General features: G+C 39.5%; 1 non-coding gene across 1 annotated transcript; it reads right to left on the bottom strand.

The window, feature by feature from the left end:
* Positions 1 to 12,892: 12,892 nt before the first annotated feature.
* TRNAI-AAU (transfer RNA isoleucine (anticodon AAU)) lies at positions 12,893 to 12,966 on the bottom strand. The gene has a single exon. It is a non-coding gene; the product is annotated as a tRNA-Ile (tRNA).
* Between the last annotated feature and the right edge of the window lie 2,804 nt (positions 12,967 to 15,770).

The following is a 15,770-nucleotide window of genomic DNA, read 5'->3' as shown; positions in this document are numbered from 1 at the left end:
TAGTAATTACAATAATTTTACATGTTACAAACATAATTAAAACTACCATTATGCCATCAAATGGCTTAATCTTGGTTTTTTTTTTTTATTTTAATATTTTCGATATTTCGAATACTAAATACGTAAAGAAACTAGAGCTCCTAGAAATATATATTTTTTGTGTTATACATAGATAATTGCAAATGAAAATAACTCTTAGAGTATTGCGCGGAAATTTCATTGTCTCTTAAAAGTATTCTTCGGTCTTTGGACATCGAGCATTATAGCCTTTGGAGTGAACGCACGCGTCTTTTTGGAATGAATCGAACAAGGTTCGATCTACCATTTGGAGACCAATTTAAAGCGTCTCTATACGATTAGGTACAATGCCGATACAAAGGTGCCGAATTTGTAGGATTTTAGGATTTTTTACTGGTGGTAGGACCTCTTGTGAGTCCGCACAGGTAAAAGGTTTGAAGGATGGGGCAGCCATAGTAACTATACTGAGATCTTAGAACTTATATCTCAAGGTGGGTGGCGCATTTACGTTGTAGATATCTATGGGCTCCAGTAACAACTTAACACCAGGTGGGCTGTGAGCTCGTCCACCCATCTAAGCAATAAAAAAATTGTACGACAACTTATTCTTAGTTCGCGTGACCAGTTATGTAACATTTATGTGTAACTAAACTGATACCTTAGAACTCAAATCTCAAGGTGGGTGGCGGTATTTATGTTGTAGATGTCTATGGGCTCCGGTAACCACTTAACACTGCGTGTGAGCTCATCCATCTTACAAAGCAATAAAGAAAAATAAAAAATAAAACATTGCTTTAGTGTACTGACAGTCTGTACGCTATATAGGCCGGAAATGCGTTTAAAATACAAAGGAGTTTTTAACCTAGTGTTCCAAAAAAAAAAAACGCGTTTGTCAATGTCAAACGATAAATACAGCATATCCAAATATGTAGGTATTATTCAATCGCGTCTGGAAAAAGTCAGTTCACCGCAAATTTACATATTAGCATTCGTTATTTACGTTTTTCGTTATCGTTATCAGATAATCATTGGTTTTCGGACGTTTTTTTTTTCCGTATCACGTGCCTGTATCAATTGACGCCCATTTGTATTAACGGATGTGGGACGTGTCACGCGTGACGGGCGTGATGGAAAACTTGCTCGGTGTGAACAACGTGCAACACTATCCGAATTGGGGCCGGTGTTGGAGTGTTTGCGCGATGATCGGATTATTATCAGCCCAGTATCAAGGTGTTCACGAATTTGTGTATTGTAATGTAATGTAATTGCGATGAGTCGTAAAAACGCATCATGTTGTTGAGTACGGTCATGGAAATAGCGTTTTTTTTAATTATTTTTTTGTTTGTTACGAAAAGATAACACAAGTTTTTTAAATTGAGGGAAAACGTTTATTCAGGTATATGATCGGCCGAGATTTGGTAGAATTATCGCGTAACTTATTTTGATTAAAATTTTCATAGAATTTTCGTATTAATGGAAGAACAGACATTTTGGAGCATTGCCCCACCCCTAGAGGTTCGCAGAGTGATTAATGGACCACATCTGTGGACCTTTGCTTCTTTATGATTCCAACGACTCATTACCATACTTACTCAGCTCTCCATCCAATGCCTGCCTATACTACCTATGACCTATAACATTGTTTCTCAAACAAACAGCGTAACTTATAAATAGTTAACAAACTATGTTTGGTTAAGTAACTCTATTTGTCACAGATAAGGCAATTACATTCGTTATCTGTAGCCAAATAGACAACGCACGCGTCTGTAGCGTGATCGGTGAGTAAATAAATATTGTGACGTTTTATGAAAGGACCGTCCGTCGCCTAATAAGCAAGTCGTCCGGTGTACTCGCAATCGTGCTACTGATTATCTCATGCCTTGGTTCGATTATCGGGTATCTATCTTTTTTAATTGAATACAAATTGCAAATAGGTAGGTACGTTAGCGCGAACGACTTATTGAAGTAAAATTAAATTTCGTCAAATTTTACTTTTTTTTTGGCAGAAAGTGGAATTGTGAACATGGGTAGGTTCAATTACTCAGTCTATTTCTTCGAAGCAGTCACGCCTTCCGGTTTCAAGGGTGGAACAGAAGTGATGTAAGCCAATCGAGATTTCCGTACCATGTTTCAGGGTCGATAATGGCATTCTTGTGATGACGCTCACAGGTACCTGTAACTACTTGACTCCAGAGGATATGTGAGACCGTTCTCCAAAAGAAAGTCTTACTAAGTAAATAACAGCTTTCATTTTAAGTATATCAAATCGTAATTACTGGTGGTAGGACGTCTTGGGAGTCCGCACGGGTAAGTACCACCACCCCGCCTAATTTACTGCCGTGAAGCACTAATGCGTTTCGGTTTGAATGCTGGGGCAGACTTTGTACTGTTACAACTGAGACCTTACACCTCATGTCTTGAGGTGGGTGACGCATTTACGTTGTAGATGTCTATGGGCTCCAGTTACCATTTAACACCAGGTGGGCCGTAAGCTCGTCCACGCATCTAAGCTATAAAAAATAATAATATTGAAAACGTATAAATAGTGATAATAATCATGTTTTTAATGCGATAGTAAACCTATATTATGTTTATCTAATTAATACAATGTAAATGTATTTAGATATTTACAAATGTTGTCCGTTTTATCACGATTAACAATAAATAACAAAAATTACACGTATATAAGTACTTTCTGTAAAATATGTATTTGTAGCTGTTGGAAGTTATGGATAGGCTAATCGTGAATAATGAAAAATACGATCAGCTTACATTTAATGAAGCATATAGGATATGCATGATTTATTGAAAAGGATTACGTTTTGAGAAAAGTCCTTGCGCCCGAGAGAGTCGTCAATAACTAATAACCTTATTATATTTATTTCCTACCTATGCTGATAGCCTTGAGAGGCTATATCAGCTTCTCCTTGACGTGGAGATGAACTCACGGGGCTCAAGCCGGAGTGTTGCTAACACTGGCCCTAGCAAGAGCAGTGCTTCGCAGAATCTACCACCGTAATAATAATAATAACTTCAAGGAAACAATATTTATTTTATAATGAGGCCTGTGCTTCTTTTCCCGCGCATGTAATTTGTTTTTGTAGACACGACCGTAGTGTTCGAGAAATTCTAATAAAAACGCTTAGCTATGACTGCAATCCACTTCGAAGCCATTAGAGCCAAATGTTGTAGTGACAAAAACTTAAATCAAGCTAATCTTACAAACTACGATTCAATTTCTTTTTCCTACCTATGCTGAGAGCCTTGAGTGGCTATTTCAGCTTCGCCCTAACATGTAGGTGAGCTCACGGGGCTCAAACCGGAGTGTTGCTAACACTGGCCCTAGCAAGAGCAGTGCTTCGCAGAATCTACCACCGGATCGGAAACGCGACCCGCTAAGAAGATCCGGCGAGAAACTCAGTAGGCTAATTCAATTTTGTACAGAGAATTCAACAGTAGCTTATCAAAGATATCATTAATTTAAGCGGTTTTTAAAATTTATGTTTTCTAGTAAAAACAGGGTAAGAGCATTGTGGGTCCCATACGTAAAATTATGAAGCCTGATTATTGGTGATAGAACACTTTTTTACTGCCATTTTAATCAGACGAGCGCTGTACCGCACTGCCCATCTGATGGTGAGTCGACGCCCTTGCTTATGGACGTCAGTGATGCCAAGGGCCCAACCAAACCGCTGTCTACCACTGAGTGTCCTCCGCAAAACTAAGACTACATTTGAAGAAAGACATGTCATAGTCGGATGGTAGGTGACGGAAAAGATCTCTGGACACGCACTGTGGATGCACACAGCGGTTCCAAGTAGAATGGATGAGCTCTGTTCCGACGGCGGGCCGTACCGATTGTTAAACAATCACATATTTATAGTATACCTAGTCGTCGTGGCCTAAAGGACGACCGGTGCATTCGTATCTAGCGCTGCAACGGTGTTCGAATCAATCCAACCAATTTTTGTAATGAAATACATACTTAACAAATGTTCACGATTGACTTCCACGGTGAAGGAATAACATCGTGTAATAAAAATTAAATCCGCAAAATAATAATTTGCGTAATTACTGGTGGTAGGACCTCTTGTGAGTCCGCACAGGTAGGTACCACCACCCCGCCTATTTCTGCCGTGAAGCAGTAATGCGTTTCGGTTTGAAGGGTGGGGCAGCCGTTGTAACCTTATTTATCTATTCCGTGGTTGTAACTATACTGAGACCGTAGAACTCATATCTCAAAGTGGGTGGTGGCATTTACGTTGTAGATGTCTATGGGCTCCAGTAACCACTTAACATCGGGTGGGCTGTGAGCTCGTTCACCCATCTAAGCAATAAAAAAAGCCTAATATGTTTTTATTTCCGTAGCAATTAGACGAACATACGGCATAATTGGTACAGAATGGTTACCGCTCACGGATGTCGGTAATGTCATGTACACAGCCAAGCCGCTGCCCACTTATGATCGCTTATATTAATAAGTTAGACAAATTTTAATTTCCGTTAAAATAATGCATTAGTCGGTGTACCTCGTCGAGAACCGGTCATTGTTTTCGTCGAACCCGTCGCTTGCGACGAAGGGCTCAGCGAGTAAATTAACCCACTAACACAGCCCACTGAGTTTCTCGTCGGATCTTTTCAGTGGGTCGCATTTCCGATCCGGAGGTAGATTCTGCGAAGCACTTGCTATAGTTAGTGTTAGCAACGACGTCAAGTTTGAGCCACGTGAGCTCACCTACATGTTAGGGCGAAGCTGAAATAGCCTCTCAAGGCTAACAGCATAGGTAGGAAAAAAAAAAGACGCGAGGTGCAAACTTAGCTTGGTCGAGTTGTAGATCCGCGGTCTGCTCTCAACATCTGCTGACCGTCTAGTCTCACATACCCGGCCTGCCCCCTAGGCGCGGATACCTCGTAGGAGCTTTGGCACCCTGCCCGAAACAAAAAAGGCTTGGAGCGAAGCTGTGTCAGTTGTTTTTTAAGATAATTTCGTGTTTCTCCAGATTTAAATGTGGAATAGCAGTGGTTTATGAGCTGTTTCGCGTCTGTGAATATGGAAATGTGGAAAAATTTAAACAAAGCCATTGGACGTCTCGGGTTCTTCCAAAAAATTCACTAAATAAATCTCACTAAATCATTTTACTGATACGTTTCTTTGTATCATCTTATCGCGTTTTATTAAAATTAAATTTCATCCCGATTGATCAAGTTAATCTCAAATTAATCGACTTCATTTCTCTTCGTATAATCTCACACATAACAGAATATTTCTATGTTAATTGATTAATTGAAGATTAAGATAATTGAATTTTTTTATAAACACCACACACACCTGGCAGCAATGGCGGCGCGAAATGCGAGTTGCCATAATAAAAAAAATTGTTATCAAATTGATAAACATTGAATAGCAGGCCAAGGAATCAAAAGTACCGAATTGATTCACACAATGTTGTTTGCGTCGTTTGAAACGTGTGTGCATTTATTTGAGCCCTGATAAATTTCGATCAAGGATTTCACGTGAGGTTTCAAAGCCAAAACTTGTTAATAAAACAAAATATAACCGCATTATGTTTTTTATTTATTTTATTGCTTAGACGGATGGACGAGCTCACAGCCCACCTGGTGTTAAGTGGTTATTGGAGCCCATAGACATCCATAACGTAAATTCGCCACCCACCTTGAGATATGAGTTCTAAGGTCTCAGTATAGCTACAACGGCTGCCTCACCCTTCAAACCGAAACGCATTACTGCTTCACGGCATAAATAGGCGGGGTGGTGGTACCTACCCGTGCGGACTCACAAGAGGTCCTACCACCAGTAACTAAACATACCATAACTAAACTAAACATACTCAGTCATTGACTGATTTACCGGCTAATAAACTTACGTACTTATAGGGCCGTCGAACGAGAATACTAGAGCGCACTGGAAACAAGGACGAAAAGTGTATAAATAACTCGAGTAAACAGGGAAATTAGAATGATCGGGGCCACGCAAACCGGCGACGAACGGGGTCAACAGCCTCGACACGCCAAACCCACGCCCCCATCGTGTAGCGTAGTGTAGTGTAACTCGATGCTAATCTGTGCACTCGAGGAATCCCACGGAGTTAAGACAATTCAATCCTTTTGCATTCAGGAAGGATTGCAATCGGTAATGAACAATGCGCATTAAGGCACCTATTGTTTTGGTCAATTTTGTATCTTTTTGCGAGGATTTTAGATCGCATAGCATTGGGGTTTATGTATAATCGATTCTCTGTCTCATTGTTAGATTTCTTTATTGCTTAAATGGGTGAGCGATCTTACGGTCCACCTTCTGTTAAATGGTTACCGGAGTCCATATACATCAACAGCGTAAATGATTGGACTTTTTAAATAATGATCCAAACAATACAAATTTGTGTATATTCTTTCTGCGATCAGATCTGAACATAAACAGATCTGTTATAAATCCAATTTGCAATTTTACTGTGTTTACACTCCGTAATGTTAATTTATTTTAAAAAGAAATAATAGAATTTAAATAATAGATTTAAAAATAAAGAATAAGAATAATAAATAAAGCAAAACATAATTAGTACATAAATGTTTAATTTTTCATTAAAATTTCAATTAGAATACACTGATATTGATGCATTACAGCAGCTGGGACTTCGACAGCTAGTGTCTTAGTGGGTGGTGGCGTTAATTCGATGTTTTACTTTTTACCTCTACTTAATCGATGGTAGCTATTCCAAGGGGCTATTTCAACTACGAGCAGAATTCGACTTAAAACCTAACCCATAAAATTAACCTGCTGTTTTTGGCCAGATCTTCTCAGCTGGTCACGATTTCGATTTGCGAGGTAACTACCCTTAAGCTTGTTAGGTCTCCTTCGGAGGCGCTCGGGCAGCTGTTAGCAAATCCCACCCCTTCTGGCTGAGTCTGGGCTCGCCCACATGTCCTGGTGAAACTGGAAAGGCATTCAGGATACAAATAATCCATCCTAAAAGAATTGATGTCACGTCTATGACACCAGTAATACCAGTTGCCCTTTGCCAATTTATCGTAATAAAACGTATAGATCATGTAATACTATACCAACCGTACCTAAATATAGTATTCTGTAATCTATCCGACCTTATTGGTATGATGCGATATAATAATATTTATTTAATGGAGACATGATTTCATTGAAATCAAAGCCACAGTGTAAATTACTAACAATAACACATTTCGTTTGCCTTCGATGAGATAAAAAGTAATACACAATGATTCTAGTGTCGATATGTAAGGTACGTATCTTTTTGGCTGGAACACCAGTAGTGAAGCTGTGTGAATTATTTTATTTTGCTATTCTAGTATTGTTTCAGGTTAAGCCATTTAGAATCTGTGAATGTGCACAAGCGCGGGATATTTAAACTGAGTCGGCCGACGTGGTTTCTCGGGTTCTTCCAAAAAGTTTTTTTTTTTATTGCCTTTGTAGACAGAGGAGCATACGGCCCACCTGATGGTGAGTGGCTACCGTCGCCCATGGACTTCAGCAATGCCAAGGGCAGAGCCAAACCGCTGCCTACCGAAAAAAAGTCCGCTGAAATCCCTGTAAGTTCTCACCATTCTACTGAAACTATTTCATTTCATCTTCCTTCTCATTTCCATACATTTATTTTCAGCCCAATTAAATACAATCTCAAATAAATCAATTTCACCTCATTCCGATTATTATTTTTTTATTGCTTAGACGGCTGGACGAGCTCACAGCCCACCTGGTGTTAAGTGGTTACTGAAGCCTATAGACATTTACAACGTAAATGCGCCACCCACCTTGAAAATTCAATTGTTTGTTTATATACCAGGATACGTAGGTATGTAATCTTTTTTTGCCTCCGGCTTAAAACCGATTGCCATACTGAAAAAAAGTCGTAAAATATATAATAATGGTACACGATACAAAAAGCCTTAGGGATTTAATGAGATATAGTTGTGAAGATCCCGTTGCATGCGATTGTCAATTGGGCTTTACTGATTACTAAGGTCATTTAGTCGCCAAGCCGTCTGTTGTTAACTCAAATACATAAACTCCCCATCATGATAATCGCCTTATTGTTGCCGCTGCTGACTACTCCCCGAATCCTGATCACGCAAGAGCCAGTCATCGTCGACGACTTATACACGCCCTTACGGATTCATCAGATTTAAAAACCTTTGCATTAGACACCTTTAGCTCTAGCATTAGGAGTAGGGACCCCGGTAACCGTACTCGTCGAACTCGGCAAAGAGTTCGACGTGCAGTCTAACCTAAACATCCGCCCGCTGAGTTTCTTGCCGAATCTTCTCAGCGGGTCACGATTCGGATTCGGTAGTAGATTCATTCGCGAAGCAGCTACTCTTGAGTTGTTAGATCTCCTTTGGAGGCGCTCGGGCAGCTGTTAGCAAATCCCACCCCTTCTGGCTGAGCCCTCACTCGCCCACCTGCCCTGATAAAACTGGGAAGGCCTCCGGGCCACCAGTAATCTCTCAAACATGAAAAAAAAACATAAAATTCCAAACGTCGCCCGAACCACACCAAATTGATCCAATCATTCGTGACGTCTTTTAAATTCAAGGATCATACTAAGTAGCACATTAATTTGATGAATAATTTACATGTTTTTCAATGTGACATTGGCTTCCACACGTGTAATGCGATAAATACAAAATATTTAGTAGGTCGTTTATTTTATCAAACAGGCCATGATTCCTCTGTCTTCGATGGTAAAAAAAATCCTTAAATAGGTCGTCGGAGGTTTCCTTATCAACATGGAACATACGGTAACTACATAGAGTACGAAAGTATTTTTTTAGGAGCATGTTTTTTTATTGCATTTTTGGGTGGACTTGTTGACGGCCCACCTGGTGTTAAGTGGTTACCGGAGCACATAGACATCTACAAAGTAAATGCCGCCAATCACCTTGAGATATGAGTTCTAAGGTCTCAGTATAGTTACAACGGCTGCCCCACCCTTCAAACCGTAACGCATTACTCCTTCACGGCAGAATTAATAAGCAAGGTGGTGGTACCTACCCGTGCAGACTTGCAAGAGGTCCTACCACCACACGTCCTTCTAAACTATACAATGTTTCCAATATCTCAATTTTAACTATGACGTCACGTGCAAACGCGGAGACAAGTACATCTCCATTGCTACTGTGATTTTGTACGGTGCTCTATCACATCCTTAAATTCTCGCGTCATCAAGCTTTAGGTTGATCTCATCTCTTGTGTCGTTGCTCTTATATACATATTTTGATGAGCGTCAACTAGTGTATAATTTGGTAAATGATAAGTAATACGAAAATTAAATTATTAAAGGAGTACCTACCTAAAATAGTATTAAATTTTCCGAAAAAAAAAATCATTTTTGGAACGGCAATGCTTACAAAATTCTGCCTAAAATAAAATCCTTACGAAATTTGTGCAAAAATATGGATTGCCACTACCTATAAAATTTCATGTAGACGGAAGACGTCTAGCATACTTGACTCGTTGCATCTTCTACAGTATGCTTAGTACGAATTTTTAACGTTCTGGATAGCGTGAAAGTAACTCAAATTTGTATGCACTTGAAACAGCGCCCCTAGCGGCATACGTAGGCAAACGTTCCAACTCCATACAAATTTGATTTAACTTTTACGCTATCGAGGACGTTAAAAAACTCGCACCAAGCACACAGATAAAGCGTCAGACACCAAGGCATTACCATCGGTTTCCGTTTTCAACAAATGCTATCGACTCTTGTCGTCTCAATAACGACGCGGTGCTAATTATCGTGCGGCGAGTGAATTATTTGTGTTACAGATAAACTGTGTACATTATTAAGATTACGAGTTTTATTAATAAACAAAACGATTACGTCTGTCGTAGTGTAAAATGTTCTCGGTCTGTTACAATGAATTATTCAATTATAATTTTTAAATAAGTTTTCTTTTTGTAAAACGATAGACAATAGCGTTTTTGACGTGTAGACACTGACAGCTTGGCCCAACGCCAATTTCTTCGTTCGTAATTTGACGAGGCATGTCTCTGTGGTGATATTAGAATCAATCAGTGTTGAAAAATGCCTTCATCAAAGAGTAATAGGTATAATGAAATATTACGAAAATATAACGTCTGTATACATCGCAGTGATCGCTTTCATTTTCAATCATACTTAACAAAGTAACGTATTAACATTTTAATAATCATGAGTATCATTGCTGATGTTCACGCGAAAAGCGATCTAATGCAAAGTAGTAATGGATTATAATTAATTTAATAACACAATAGTCAATGTGTGTATGCTCGACCGATTTCGACGGTAGTTAGTAAGGCCCGGTTCAGACGGCATTGTCCTGCATGTTTATTTGCAGTATACGTCTTAACGAATAAATAGTGGCACATACATTGTACATAGAACCATTCACATGTTGTTTGTACTGCAAAAAGTCGTACCTACACCGCTTACGTGCTTAAACGAATACTCTACGGGCTTGTCATTTTTTTTTCCTACCTAAGCTGATAACCTTGAGAGGCTATATCAGCGTCGTCTTAACTAGTAGGTGAGCTCACGGGACTCAAACCTGATGACGTTGCTAACACGAACCCTAGCAAGAGCCGTGCTTCGCAGAATCTACCACCGGATCGGAAACGCGACCCACTGAGAAGATCCGGCGAGAAACTCAGTGGGCTGTGTCTGAGGGTTAATGTACTCGTCGAGCCCTTCGCCGCAAGCGACGGGTTCGACGAGAACGATGACCGGTGCTTGAGGTACCTAAAAGCACCGTTAGTAGATCGGGAGAATCCGAAATGACGTGTGGGGCTTGTCAAGCAAATCGAATGAACGTTAACATTGCAGTGGTGCATAGTATAGCTCTGTCTCGTACGCATGTATAGCTGTCTCGTTCACACGTTCTTTTTTACACGAATGAAAACCGTATGAACACTCAAGTGATTGTACGTTAAAATAACGAATGAAAAAAAACGTGCAGGACAATGGCGTGTGAACCCAAACTATGGGTATTATTCCAACTACGTGCCGACGGGTAGGTGAGCTCTCACGTCTCAATCTGGGAGGATTTGCTAATACTAGAATCTAAATCGCGACCCACTGAGAAGATCCAATGAGAAACTTAGTAGGTTAAAGTCTGCTAGCGATCTCATTAAAGATCGGCCAACATACCGAGAAGGCGGCACGACATGAGAACCCTCTAGTCGTGGCCCTTGGAAATTACATACCCGATCCTGTAGACCGAATGGTAAACAGTCGACGTCGCCTAAAACACGTCATTACGGATCCTCCCGATCCATTAACGATGTTCTTAGGTACCACAAGCACCGGTCGCCGTCCTCGTCGAATTAACCCACAGACACAGCCCACTGAGTTTCTCGCCGGATCTTCTCAGTGGGTCGGGTTTCCGATCCGGTGGTAGATTCTGTGAAGCGCTGCTCTTGCTAGGGCCAGTGTTAGCGACACTGCGGTTTGAGCCCCGTGAGCTCACCTACCCGTCCAAGTTAGGGTGAAGTTGAAACAGCCTTTCAAGGCTATCAGCATAGGTAGGAAAAAAATAATAATTGATAAGTAATCGATGCAAAGCTTTACTCACTACACATATTTATGCATTACGTTATCGTTTACGCTTTAGTGTTAGAGTTGCGGGGGGCGAGGAGCAGAAGACACGACCTCAGATAACGCCGGAACTAACCGGATTGCTGATAACTCCAAACTGCGTATTTAAGCAGTTCTCACATAGTCACAAGACACGAGCAACTTGTGGATATATCTGATATTTCGTAGTCGTCGTGCTCTATACGATAAGATGCCAAAGGTGCAGTCGTATCAAGCGATGCATCGGTGTTCGAATCCCGCAGACAAGTTACCAATTTTTCTAATGAAATACGTAGGTACTGGAGAAACATTAACAGATTACTTCTAATTCTTGTGAAAAAAGATTAAAAACGCAAAAAGTATATTTTTCATAATTACTGGTACTAGTTTTGTGAACCCGCATTAGTGTGTGTCACGATCCAACCTATTCCTGTCACGACGTAGTCATTAATTCTGTTTTGAATTGTCGAATATCCGTCATGCTATACCATTGAGTCTTAGGTTTTTTTTTTCTACCTAAGTTGATAGCCTTGAGAAGCTATATCAGCGTTACCCTAGCGTATAGGTGAGCTCTAGGGCCTCAAGCCGGAGGTGTTGCTAACACTAGCCCTAGCAAGAGCAGTGCTTCGCAGAATCTACCACCGGATCGGAAACGCGACCCACTGAGAAGATCCGGCGAGAAACTTAGTAAGTGGTTTTTTGTCTTAATATGGTATTAAATATGTTTCATCCGTTTGTGCAATACCAAATATGTTACTTTACACGTATGTTAATTTTGCCAATAGTATATTTTTAGAGAAGCCTATAGTGCCATCATCTGCACATTGTTGTCGCATAATAACCAATTCTATATCGACGCTTGAAAGGCAAACGTGACTAAGCGACAATGCGTGAACTTTACAGTAGACTAATTTAAAGTTGAAATACTTGAAAAAAATTATATTTTAACGAATCTAGCTGTAGGATTGAAATGATTTGAATAGTCCTAGAATTTTTTTTTTTTGCGCGTCGAATATGGTTATTGCCTATCATTTATGTACAAAGCAGTTATTGTCGCTTAGTCACGTTTGCCTTTCGAGCGTCGATATGTATTTTAAAATACGATTCAGTTTTGTACCTTAACTTTCGGAGATGTCGGTCGTCATCTATATTCATTTCAACTTTGACTTTGTTCCAAAATAAATAGATAATGAATAGAGTAGTTATTATGACGCTATTAGTTTTCGTGATAATTTTTATTTAATGTGAAAAATAAATTGCAAAACGAAATGTGGCCCATGAGGGGATCGAACCCGCGACCTTCGCGTTATTAGCACGACGCTCTAACCAACTGAGCTAATGGGCCGATGAACTTTCGATGTAAAATAAGATATAGCATTCGTAACAAAAAAAAAGCTCTAACTTTTTTATTGCTCTAAATAGAATACGTTAAAGGATCCTATAGATATTACGCGCTGTCATGCCATCATAATATATAGGGTCTAAGTTTTAATTTTATTGTTAAATGATCATCGCTCCTTTTAAACGGAATGGTGCTAACTACCTGTGATATCTCAAAATGCCTATGTATTACAATTATTCATCATAAAGGTTGTCCATGAAGCACGTATTTCTAATCACAATACACTTGCTAATAAGAGGATTGATTTTCTTATTTCTAAGCAAATAGGTTTATCTTTAAGATTCTATTTTTTTTTTTTTATTGCTTAGCTGTGTGGACGAGCTCACAGCCCACCTGATGTTAAGTGGTTACTGGAGCCCATAGACATCTACAACGTAAATGCGCCACACACCTTGAGATATAGTTCTAAGGTCTCAGTATAGTCACAACGGCTGCCCCACCCTTCAAACCGAAACGCATTACTGCTTCACGGCAGAAATAGGCGGGGCGGTGGTACCTACCCGTGCGGACTCACAAGAGGTCCTACCACCAGTAATTACGCAAATTGTAATTTTGCGGGTTTCATTTTTATTACACGATGTTATTCCTTCACCGTGGAAGTCAATCGTGAACATTTGTTGAGTACGTATTTTATTAGAAAAATTGGTACCCGCCTGCGGGATTCGAACACCGGTGCATCGCTTCAACACGAATGCACCGGACGTCTTATCCGTTAGGCCACGACGACTTCAAATGGCCTTCTATGGCCCGGTAACGATACCTTTAAGCCAAGTTTTATTTCTTTTAAATTATATTAGAAAATTATACGTAGCGAAATTGAGACTTTTATCAAATTAAATGAAACGCGATGAGATGGAATGAAATAATATCTCAGTAAAAGTATTTACTGAGACTTTTTCAGTGAACTTTTTGGAAGAACCCGAGAAACTGCATTCACCGGCTTTGTTACATTTTATCACATTGGTGTATTTTCACATATGCTAATTAGTTAATAAACCACGAAATCATTGATAAACCACACTATTACACTGTGAAACCTGATGAAATATAATATTAAAAAATTACAATAATTTACACAGCTTGCCTCATCGCGTTGCCGCCAAAAAGTCTCAATGGGTTTCGCATTAAACTGTCATAGACAAAAAGTTAGGCATAGATCCAAATTTTTGGTTATATGTACTTGCAAAAGAAACCGATTTTATAGTCAACTCTGGGTTAATTTGCATCTAGATGAATTAGAAGCGCTCCCATTTTATAGAAACATTACTAGAAGCTGCAGAGGTCAACTTACGAAATATTAAAAAATTATGTTCATGAAATTGACAGAATATTTTTGTACAAAATCATATGTTTTTTTTTTTGTAAATCCTTTAGGCACGCATTGCTACAGGTACCTCCAAATGTTAAGCGTAGGTATCTGAACATAATCTATGCTAATAATCGATCTAATTCGAGTTCGAGCTCATGGCCCGCCCGGTGTTAAGTGGTTACGTAAATGCCGCCACCCACCTTGAGATATGAGTTCTAAGGTCTCAGTATAGATACAACGACGTCAACGGCTGCCCCACACTTTTTTTTTTTTTTTATTGCTTAGGTGTGTGGACGAGCTCTCAGCCCACCTGGTGTTAAGTGGTTACTGGAGCCCATAGACATCTACAGCGTTAATGCGCCACACACCTTGAGATAAAAGTTCTAAGATCTCAGTATAGTTACAACGGCTACCCCACCCTTCGAACCGAAACGCATTACTGCTTCACGGCGGAAATAGGCGGGGTGGTGGTACCTACCCGTGCGGACTCCCAAGAGGTCCTACCACCAGTAAGTAATTAGTAATTTGAACTAAGCTTAAAAAATTCAATCTTATTGATTCTATAATAAACTTGTACAGCTTTAGCGTTTTAGCGGAACAAAATCAAAACAACTTTTCTGTTTTTGATCACGCAACCACAACGAGGACCGTACGTGATTCAGATAAAAAAATGCGCTAAATGTAAAGAGGTTATCTGATTAATAATGTTGCTTACTTAAATATTGGCATTGTTTAATATAAAATCTTATATCCGCAATTGGCTTCTATTGTATTTAGGGTTGATACTCAAGTCTGTTACAATTTTATCTATTTAACAAATAATATATTACAATTTTTTTAAATGTAATAGTTGATATGTTTGTTTTAAATTAAGAAGATGAGATTGTATGTTTTGTTATATTGTTTTTAACTAATATCAAGGAAGGACAGAATAATAATTTTAAATTTGATAAATTCTATCTTCAATTATCTTTTTCTTCATTAGTCATGTAAAAAAATATTTGCGCGTGTTTTATATTTATAGTTTTTTTTTTGTGAACTACCTATGCGCTCGTTCGTCTTTGGCTGTTCGAATTGAAACTTTGTACAAATATAAATGATTTAGGCAAGTTTTTTGTCATTGTTACGTCAACGTGTTACAGATGTCGCGAACGTAATATTAGGATAATTAGTCAAAGGAAAGCGGGAGCGGAATAGACAAAAAAATATATTTTTTAATGTCGGTTTACGTACGATAGTTTTACGTGTAACATAGCCGATCCTGCGAACCAAATGGTAAACAGTCGACGTCGCCCAAAACACGTCATATCGGATCCTCCTAACGGTGCTTTTAGGTACCCCAAGCACCCGTCATCGTTCTCATCGAACCCGTCGCTCGCGACGAAGGGCTCGACGAGCGAATTAACCCACAGACACAGCCCACTGAGTTTCTCGCCGG

Source organism: Bombyx mori, chromosome 4 (genome assembly GCF_030269925.1).
Source record: "Bombyx mori chromosome 4, ASM3026992v2".
Lineage (NCBI taxonomy): Eukaryota > Metazoa > Arthropoda > Insecta > Lepidoptera > Bombycidae > Bombyx > Bombyx mori.
Note: the sequence above shows the minus strand (reverse complement) of the source record. Positions and strands in the feature narration are given on the sequence as shown.